The 9,498-nt window shown below is 35.7% G+C and overlaps 1 long non-coding RNA gene across 5 annotated transcripts in view; it reads right to left on the bottom strand.

Annotated features, from left to right (window-relative positions):
- Positions 1-1,353: 1,353 nt before the first annotated feature.
- Positions 1,354-9,498, bottom strand: part of LOC121655904 — a 90,262-nt gene continuing 82,117 nt past the window's right edge. For all 5 annotated transcript variants that reach the window (XR_006013329.1, XR_006013328.1, XR_006013327.1 and 2 more), the window contains 2 exons: positions 4,500-8,265; positions 1,354-1,364 (listed from right to left, as the gene is read on the bottom strand). This is a non-coding gene — a long non-coding RNA (uncharacterized LOC121655904). The remainder of the gene's footprint in view (positions 1,365-4,499; positions 8,266-9,498) is intronic.

Genomic DNA, 9,498 nt, shown 5'->3' with positions numbered 1-9,498 from the left:
CAATTGTACCTTTCTGGGTTCTTATGGCATGTACAAATGCTTATAGTAATAGGAATCTATATAAGAAATAGACATAATGTGTCAATAGTTAAATAATAACTGACCATCAACACCACCAAATCAAAGGATATTGGACTTCAAGAAGAAGTGCAATGCACTACCTCTGCCTCTATGCCGCAACGGTGTGGGCATGGAAAGAGTGCAGTCCTTTAAATTCCTTGAAGTTCATATATTTGAGGACTCTCTGCCGTCACCAAGAGAGAACAACAAAGACTACTTTCTCCAGCTTGTGAGATTGTAAAGCGGAAGCAGCGGGCGACGTTTTACAGGGCAAAGATTAAGAGCAACCGGACGAATTGCATCTCAGTACACAGGCGGTTCAGAGACAGTTTTTATCCATTTGCCATTAGCTTGCTGAACAAAAAATAACCAACTAATGACCCCTTGCACTACATTAGAACACATTAGTCACTTAAGCACTAGTCACTTTCATCTTGTTTTTTATTTTATTATTATGGATTTTAATTGATAATAACATATAATTTCAAATATACTCAATGTTTCTGTACCATTGTCCTTGTGTGTTTTATGTAACAGAAGTGACCAGCAATCTTGTTGCACTACTATGTGTAATGGCAATAAAAGCTTTGAATTGAATTGAATTGTTCTTAGCCAGCTAGCTAGCTAGCTAGCTAGCTAGAAACTGTTGTTGTTTTTCTACCTAGCTAGCTGTATAGAAGGGCAAACTATTCTGTTATTGAAAGCAATTTTCCCACTATAAAATAACTAGAGAAGAAAAGCTGGAGCTGGGATATCAAATAGCCTTATAAGGTCTAGAATGACATTTGGCTGCCTTGACTGGAGGTTATTAAAGGTCACACTTAAAGGCCATGTTCAGTCTCATAGTTTCAATTGCCGACCATATATTCCTTTCTTAATGCTCGTAAAAGGTACAGTGACCCATTAATACTTTACATCTATTATTGAACTTAGGAACAACAAGTTGTTACAGTCAGCCAATCCCCCAGCACTCCCCTGATTCTTCACACCAGTTCCTGATCCACTCATCCGCGTTAACCCAACCTGTCACACCTGTTCCCCATTGACTCTCCAGTCCTTATATACTCCACCATCTCAGTTACTCCTTGTCGGACCTTAAACCTCACACCTAATGGACTCACTCCCTCTACGTTCCCAGATTCCTCACCCTGTATCGGTAACTGTATGTTTCTCTTCCGAATACCAGTCACTGAATAAACCTTGTTAACGTTCCCTTGTCTCCCCGGAGTCCTTGTGTAACACTAGTTTACTGGATTATGTCAATGTTGTCATACCACTGGATTACACTCATACTGTAAATGACTCTAGGGTAAATTTTGGAGTTGCAGGGGACATTTGTGATTTAGTACATTTATGGTTATTAGCAATGTTATACTCATAGAGTTCCGTATTAGTAAAAAAATAGAAGGATGTTTGCATTCTGATTTAAGTTTTCAGTTTTAGATGCAGAACAAACTTTGACACATACTAGAACAATTAGATGCATGAGATATTTGAGAACCTGCAGACTTCAATATGTACATACCACATGTTATCAAAACACTGAACAATAAATGCAAACAACTACTAAAAAGTATGTCTGTGTTTTTTTTCACTAACCCCAGTCAAGAAAATGATTGTTTCCAGCAAAGGACTTTTGTATCTTGTCATGCTAAAAAGACAAAAAATGGTCATGCAACAGTCATTTTGCGATCATTAGTCATACAGATTTTTGTCCTCATCAGCGCAAATAATAATAAAAATTGTAGTTGGGTATTGTTTTACACTTTGCTGTGAGACTGAGGTGGTCTTTCATCACATGTATCTGTTGTAATGCAATTTCCTATTTTCTTTTTAAACTGACTGCACACATTTAGAACTCCACATATAGTAAAAAAAATTAAATGTGCAACAGATAAACTTTAATACAAGTGACAGTTCAGTGACGTTTGTTGTCAAAGCTCAAACACCTCCCAGCTGCTTATTGGTCTGACCTTTTAGCAACCTCACATGTTCTCACCACAGCTTTAAAAAGCTTAGAAACAGACTTGACTAAATAAACAGGAAACAGTACAGGATTAATCGGATTCCAGTTACTCGGGACTCAGCAGGCATCTAATGAACAGGTTATTGAAAAAGAAAAAAAATCTGATGTGAGTTTTTACAGGTTTTCTACACTGCACTTAAAAACTTCATGTTCTGCCTTATTGATTTCTCCTGGAAACAGATCAGGTATTCCAAAAAATAACAAAATTACTCTGCTGTAACATAAGAAAATCACCTGTTTCAATGTTTTTTAACTTCAAACTCATTGATTTGATTGTTTGCAAATGGATTTAAATATTTCTGCTGGTGTTTGTTGTTGACATGAACTGCAGATGGCAGTTCATGACAGAATGCCCAAAAGTTTGAAGGTTTATACTTTCTGTATGCTGTCCCCAATTAATGAAGATATAGTAATATAATATAATATAATATAGAATAGAATAGAAATACTTTATTAATCCCTTCAGAGAGCCCTCAGGGAAATTTGGGATAATATATATAAATATAATAAATAATATAATAAATAATATAATATAATATGACATAGTAATAAAGTATTTCTATTCTATTCTATATGGGGAGGTCCAGTGTTCCAAAGTCTAGGCTCAATTATTTGGAATCACTGGTTTTTAGTAAAACATTGTTCATCAAGCTCTCTGTCAGTTTCTGGATTTCTTATTTTTAGGCAGACTCATCTTTCCCTTCTGTTCATGTGACCACAGTGCTGTCATCTGCAAACTTGATGATGGTTTAGGAGGTGTGGCATGGTGTGCAGGAAATCCAGTAATGAGTTCAGTATACAGACTCATATGACCCTGTTACAGATTGTGATAGTGAAGGAGATGAAGGAATGTCAGACAGTGGAAAATAAGCAAAAATATGAGTAGACTACAGGCAAAAACTACATGGCAAAGTACATTTTTCCTCTCATTTGACTATTAGCAGTTAGCTTAGCTGGGATGAAGGCAACAAATAATCATAAAAGGCCCATCTTTCTAAACAAAAAAAAAAAAAAAAAAAAAAAAAAAAAATAGAAAGAAAAAAAAAACAGGCTTTCTTCATGGCGTGTAATCTACCTGTTACCGCATGGCTTTTAAACAGTTCTTAGGCAATCTGCAGAAAATTACTGCTCCTAGCAAAGAAATCGTTTTGATTGCAGTTGTTAAGCTAAGCTACAGATGCAAATGTTGCTGCAGTAGTCATAGCTTCATACCTAATATTTAAAGTGTAAATCCCTTGTGTTAGTACCAAGCTGGCTGGAGGGTGTGGATACAGATAACACATCTCCAGATCCAAATCTTTACAAGGAAATGAAAACCAGATTTCCTGTAGGTTCAGATGACTGAGTGGCTAAAGCACCAGTTATTAGCCTGATACCATTGTTTGATTTCAGTGAACAATATACCTTATTGGGGCTGGATGAAGATATGGAGCTATTTTGACTCCTTGTCAGTAAATAAATGGCAGACAAATGTTTTACATTCACTTGTATCTTGAAGCTAGTGATCTTAACACACATATTCTTTTGTATTTTAAATAAATGTATTTCCATTCTGTTCATACACAAGAAGTAGTTCATGATCAATGCTGACTTGCTGTGAGCATTCACTATCACTTATGTGTGTCTTTAAGAAGTTGATAATTCTGAGCATGTGTGGAAACTGTGACTGCACTTCATTTGTTAGACACTAAAAGAAGAGCTGTGAAGATGAGTAAGAGGAAGCAGCATATCCTATCTAATGGAAATAATGACTGTCATGCACAAGTAAATGTTTGCCACCTGTTCAATTGAAGTTGTGTCAGCATAAATGTTTTACCATATGAGGAAAAAGACCCAGTTGTCAGAGCACCCCACTGTTTGAAAGAACTGAACAGAGCTTACAAGATGTGACCATTGTTTAAAGAAAAGTGAACTGCATACTGCAGCTTCTTCAATCATACTAACAAACACACAAACAGACAACTTCCTCAGTTTGAGATGTTTTATTGTTGTATTGTCATCGTTTCTTACAACCAGGATTCACTTCTGCTAAAGTCCAAAACAAGAAGCACGCTTAGCTTTATAGGCACCAAAATACATCTGCTCTCCTCCCTTATCCCTCCCCATGTTAATATGCCTTCCCCTCTTTCACGTGCACTCCTCCCTGCAGTTCTGTTCCTCCCTCCCACGTTCACAGGCTCTGCTGTAGAAGGTGCTTTTCTTCTCATCTTGATCTGCTCCCTGTGTCAGCTACACAAACAAAAAGCCAAGTTGCTGATCTTTACCTGCCTTCTTTTCTGTAGCCATCATGCTTTAGCACGTGTGATGCTCTGCTTTTTAAACTCCACTCCTAAGGCACAAAGTTTTCCTTGTTACCTAGTTTTCAATATATATATATATATATATATATATATATATATATATATATATACACATATATATATATATATATATATATATATATATATATATATAGGGCTCATATGGAGAGATGTGTGCTCAGTCTAATATTCAGGTCAGTTTGAAACGTCTTCTTTTTCAATTCAAGCATAAAAAAATAAGTTAAAGCACAAAGTAAAATATTTAAAGTATTTAAAAAAAAAACATGTGTATATTTAAATTTGAATATTAAAATATTCTAATATCTAGAATATGGTCGAAATGGCCTGTAAAGTTGTCTTGGGGATTCAAATATTTTATGTTTAAACAAATATTAAATAAAAATGGAAAAAAATGTAGTTAGAGTTTTTGTAATCAACTGCATAACTTCTCACAGGATTGGCAGGTATCCAATCCAGGTATTCACAGTCCCCCTCTCGCCTCGACGTCTTTGCCCATTTTTGGATTTTCCGGGACTAACGACACGCGTAACGCTACAGAGATGGTGACAGTGGGAACGCCCAACGTGTTTCCCTTTTGTTCTTCAGAAACCTACGAGTGATCTCACGTACGCTCCGTCCATCTTTTTTATATAGTCTATGATCCTACCTGTATTGAGAGCTTCTCTTTCTTTTCCTCATTTCCTCTGACTATGTTTTTTTTTGTTTCCTTGCTGAATCAGCCATAGTGCACATTTAAAATGGCTGGTGTGTTTATATCCGCTTGCTAAGTGGTGTGTAAAGCAAAACTCAGCTGCAAGGTCATGTGGCGTCCAGGAAGTTAAAGTTGTATAATGTGGTTTCTCAGCCTTGGGACACTGCTGGGCAGCAACAGCTCCAGAACTACACATGACAGATGTCACTGTGCCATCAAAGGAGTCTGGAAAGAGGATATTTGAGGTCAGAAAGTTATGTAATGCGCCTTTAAAGTTTGTTTAAAATGTACTTTTTAATGCTTCTTCTGCACCCTGCTGTAATGCTTTAAAGACAAAATAAGTAGCATTGACACCTAGTGTTTCAAATCAGAACTGCAGTCGAAAGAGAAAAACATGGAGAGCCTTATTCCTCCCTCCCCAACTTCCCCTCGGAGAGTTTTGTGGAGGTTGCTGGTTCGTGAGAGGAAGGCTCTTTTAGACAGTCTATGAAGGACGGAGAACATAGCGCCAGCAAACATCATGATGAGGATCGAAGATGATTCACACATACAGTAAGTTGCTATGCTTTGCAATGCTAGCGCTAATTTCATGCACTAATTTACGTTAGAATAAAACGGAGTATAAACAAAAGCTACATTAATCAAACAAATGCCACGCAGCGGCAGTTATCCCGTAGTCGCACTTAATGAAATAATTTGATAGTAATTTCATAAGTTTATAAGGACAAACACACTATACACTTGGCCCAAACATCAATACATTTGTTGTTGTAAACTAACAGGCCACCAGTTTACTCCACTAATACTTGCTCACTTGTCGAGGAGAAACTTTGCCAGCTCAGACTTCTCCAGTATTGATCCTCGTGTTATTCCGTTTTTGATCGTTTGCTTTTTTAGCAAGATGCCGTGGCTTTGTAGGTTTTTCTGAAACTATTTCTGGTCCGCTTTTTTTTTTACTAGATTCCATACCTGCATGCTGCTTCTCTTTCGCCCACATAAAATACCAAATGCTGGTTGTTGTTAGGCAACTGTGGGGAGTCGCATATGATTGGATAAGGAACCAGGAAGTAGGAAAGAGCAACACAGTGCACCAAAGTTATTCCAAAACGGAACTCTTATTTTGAAAGGGAAAAACTTGACAAAGACGTTGTTGATGTAGGAGACAGATTTTTTTAGGGAAGCTTCCTTTTATCCCTGGCAACAAGTGAGAACATTTTAAATTAATTTTACAGAAGGAATCCTAATTAGTCAGCCTTCAATGTTTTATCTAAAGCACTTTCAATTGTCTTGTACATGAAATGTGCTATAAAATTTGCTTGTATGCTTATATATTCCAGTATTCAACTTTTGTCTTTAAATTAACCCATGAATTTATATAATGTAGCAATACTGTTGGAAAAAAGCAATTAAAAGGAGACATAATCACTATGAATTTAAATGCAGTTATTTTTCCATGACAAATGTTCAGCAGTGTGATATTGAAATTTTCAAATGATTATTTCTTTTATTATTATTAATTTACATAAGCACTGCTTTGCATTGAATTAAATTGTTGTTCTTTTAAATAAGCACACTTCGTTATTTGGTTTTTAGTTTTCCACTGTTCTGCAAGAAGACATGAAACTGGCTTTAATTATTATACTTTACATTTCAGCACACTGTTAAAAGTGTACACCACTGATGGTGCTTGGTTGCATGGAATTGATTGCCAGGATTTCTGTTCTTGGAAAATAATAGAAAATGTTTTCAAATTTAATGAATAGGTATCTGCCTAATAATAGACATGAAACTGAAAGAGTATTGATAATATTGAATGGTCTAGTATATTGAACGAGCTATTGTTTTTCAAATGACTTGAGAAGCAGTTTTTTTTTTTCATTTTTTATTCTGCTTTTTGTTGTTTTTATTGCAATGGACTGTTGTATTATATGTTTGTGTGTGTACTTAAACTTGTAATATAAGAATTCACAAGAATCACAGAAAATTTTAATATCTGAGTAATTGTAAGGGAGAACTATTTGAACATACAATCCTACATTACCAATCTACACTGTCTTCCTCCTGAAAACATGTGTACATCCCGCTCAAAACATCTCGTAATCACGTTTGAAGAATATGCGTTCTCTACTGGTCACAAAAGCAAGTGCATGTAAATTATGGCTTAAAAATGGTGCCATGACGGTAACCAAGTTATTTTGAATTTTTACTCCTCAGTAATTGAGATTAAAGCCTAAATTCAACCAGAAAGTGAAATACTTTCGTCATAATGTATTTTTATGTATACAAGGTATCCAGCAAAAGACAGTCTATGAGGGGGATGGTTAATTTCTTTTTAAAAAACAAAGTATTTTAGCCCTGATGTTACTGCTTCAGTCCTGAAAGGAAGTGTAACATAGGTACTAATCCAGTTTAAGGGGACGCTACAGTAAAAGAAATCAATGGTATTTGTGTTTATTTATTTTTTTATGTTATTGGTTTTGTCATCATCTTAATTAAATTGCATTACTATTATTAAACTGTAATAATAATATTAGTGATAATGCTTTGATAATCAACTAAAGTAAATAATTGATCATTTCCATATTTTTTCTTTTTCTTTTTTCCTCTCTCTTTTCCTCTGTAAAGTATTTCTCCTTCTATACTGTGCTAAGTTGCGATATAGAAGAATTATTCTCACGTTACTGCATTCACAACTGGTAAAACTCCAGAGTAGGTTCACTTTAATCTGTTTTTCACATACTATTTTCATCATCAGCTGTTATTTTAACAACATAAGTATAACTAAGTATCAAGAATACCATTACATGAAATGAAAAAAAACAAGAACAAACTGGAAAGCTGTTCATTATACCGAAGGAAAAAAGCCTCAGAACTTGGAACATTAACAACAACAACAACCTCCTGCAGGTGTTTTATGGTCATCTGGTGAAATGTGTCCATAAAAATCTTACTTACTGCACCCTCAAACCCCCAGACTTCATTCCTTCTTTCCACATTTGAGCTGAATATTCCCTGAAGCAACTCCACAGCACAATTAAGTTTACAGAGAACCAGCAGCTGCAAACCACGACAAACAGCACCCCATCTTCTGCCCCTGCCTGCGGTCACCAGCCTCCTCATCTCATGATGATGATGTCATGGTCCAAACTGACTCAGCAACATCTCAGCTGGAAAAGAACCAGAGAAAACTTTGTTAGGATGGAGGAAGAAAGGAGAGCATAGGGAACAAGAACACACAAAGCAACGCATATTTTATTGCTTCCAGACAAAAATTGGGATCTTGTCATATGGGTACCTTACATAAAATAAATAATTTCAGACCATTAGTGTCTGAGTCAACAGTGTATAAGTAAGCATACACTGTAGTTACTGACAGGATGATAAGCAGGAATGTCTGAGTCACAATAGTCAGCTGTGACCTCAAGCACAACTAATAATGTGTGGTTTAAATAGTCTTAGGATTATCACATTTTAGGATTTTTCTATTACTTGTAAACACAACAAGTAATAATGGAACTGTGTTATTTCCTGGTCACCCATAGGCTGTGACATAACTAGGTTTTGATTAATAATGAAAACTATTTGGTCAGGGTTAGAAAAAGATTGTATTAGGACTAGAATACATTTATGATCATTACCATCATTTTCACCCACGTTGCATATTTTTTCAGGGTGGCTGAACCTGCTTGCATGCAGACACTAAAAACTTAAACTACAAGTTTGTCATTTTACCATTTCTTTCTAAGTTGGGTGAGCAAATAGTTTTTTTAAAAAAAAAGCTGAAATAACTCAAAATATCAACTTTACAAATCAGCTACAAAATACAACTAAGGACACCATAAAATAGTTGTTCAAGTCTTAGGAATAGTATCATCTCATGACATTACAATAAATCCATGTTAGTAGCTAGTAAATAAAAGTTCAGACACACATGCTGCAGTAGTGTATATTTGAGTGTATATGATTCATATAAATAAGAATATATTCATTACTGGGTATGAATATACTGACATTAAGATTATGGGCATATGTTGGACATTCCTATAACTTCAGCATGTAAAATGTTGCAAAAAAATGTTTAATTGTACTAATAAGATGAATTAATGGGTATTTCATTTCTTAAATACAGACTTCCTGGTTTGCACGCTGGTGTGGTGGGGTTGTGGTTAGGACCGTTGCCTCCAGCAAGAAGGTTCCTGGTTTGAGTCTTCAGTTGGGGCGGAGGTGGTTTGAAATGAGCCTTTCTGCGTGGAGTTTTCATGTTCTCCCTGTGTATGCTTTAGTTCTCTCCAGGTACTCCACAGTCCAAAAGGTCACTCTAAATTCTCCTTACAAGTAAGTGTTAAATGGATGTTTGCCTCTTTATGATGGATTCTTTTTTATTGTCATTCAAAACAGCC

The sequence above is a fragment of the Melanotaenia boesemani genome, chromosome 16 (assembly GCF_017639745.1).
Source record: "Melanotaenia boesemani isolate fMelBoe1 chromosome 16, fMelBoe1.pri, whole genome shotgun sequence".
Lineage (NCBI taxonomy): Eukaryota > Metazoa > Chordata > Actinopteri > Atheriniformes > Melanotaeniidae > Melanotaenia > Melanotaenia boesemani.
The sequence above is the reverse complement of the archived record's forward strand: the minus strand, read 5'-3'. Positions and strand labels throughout refer to the sequence as shown.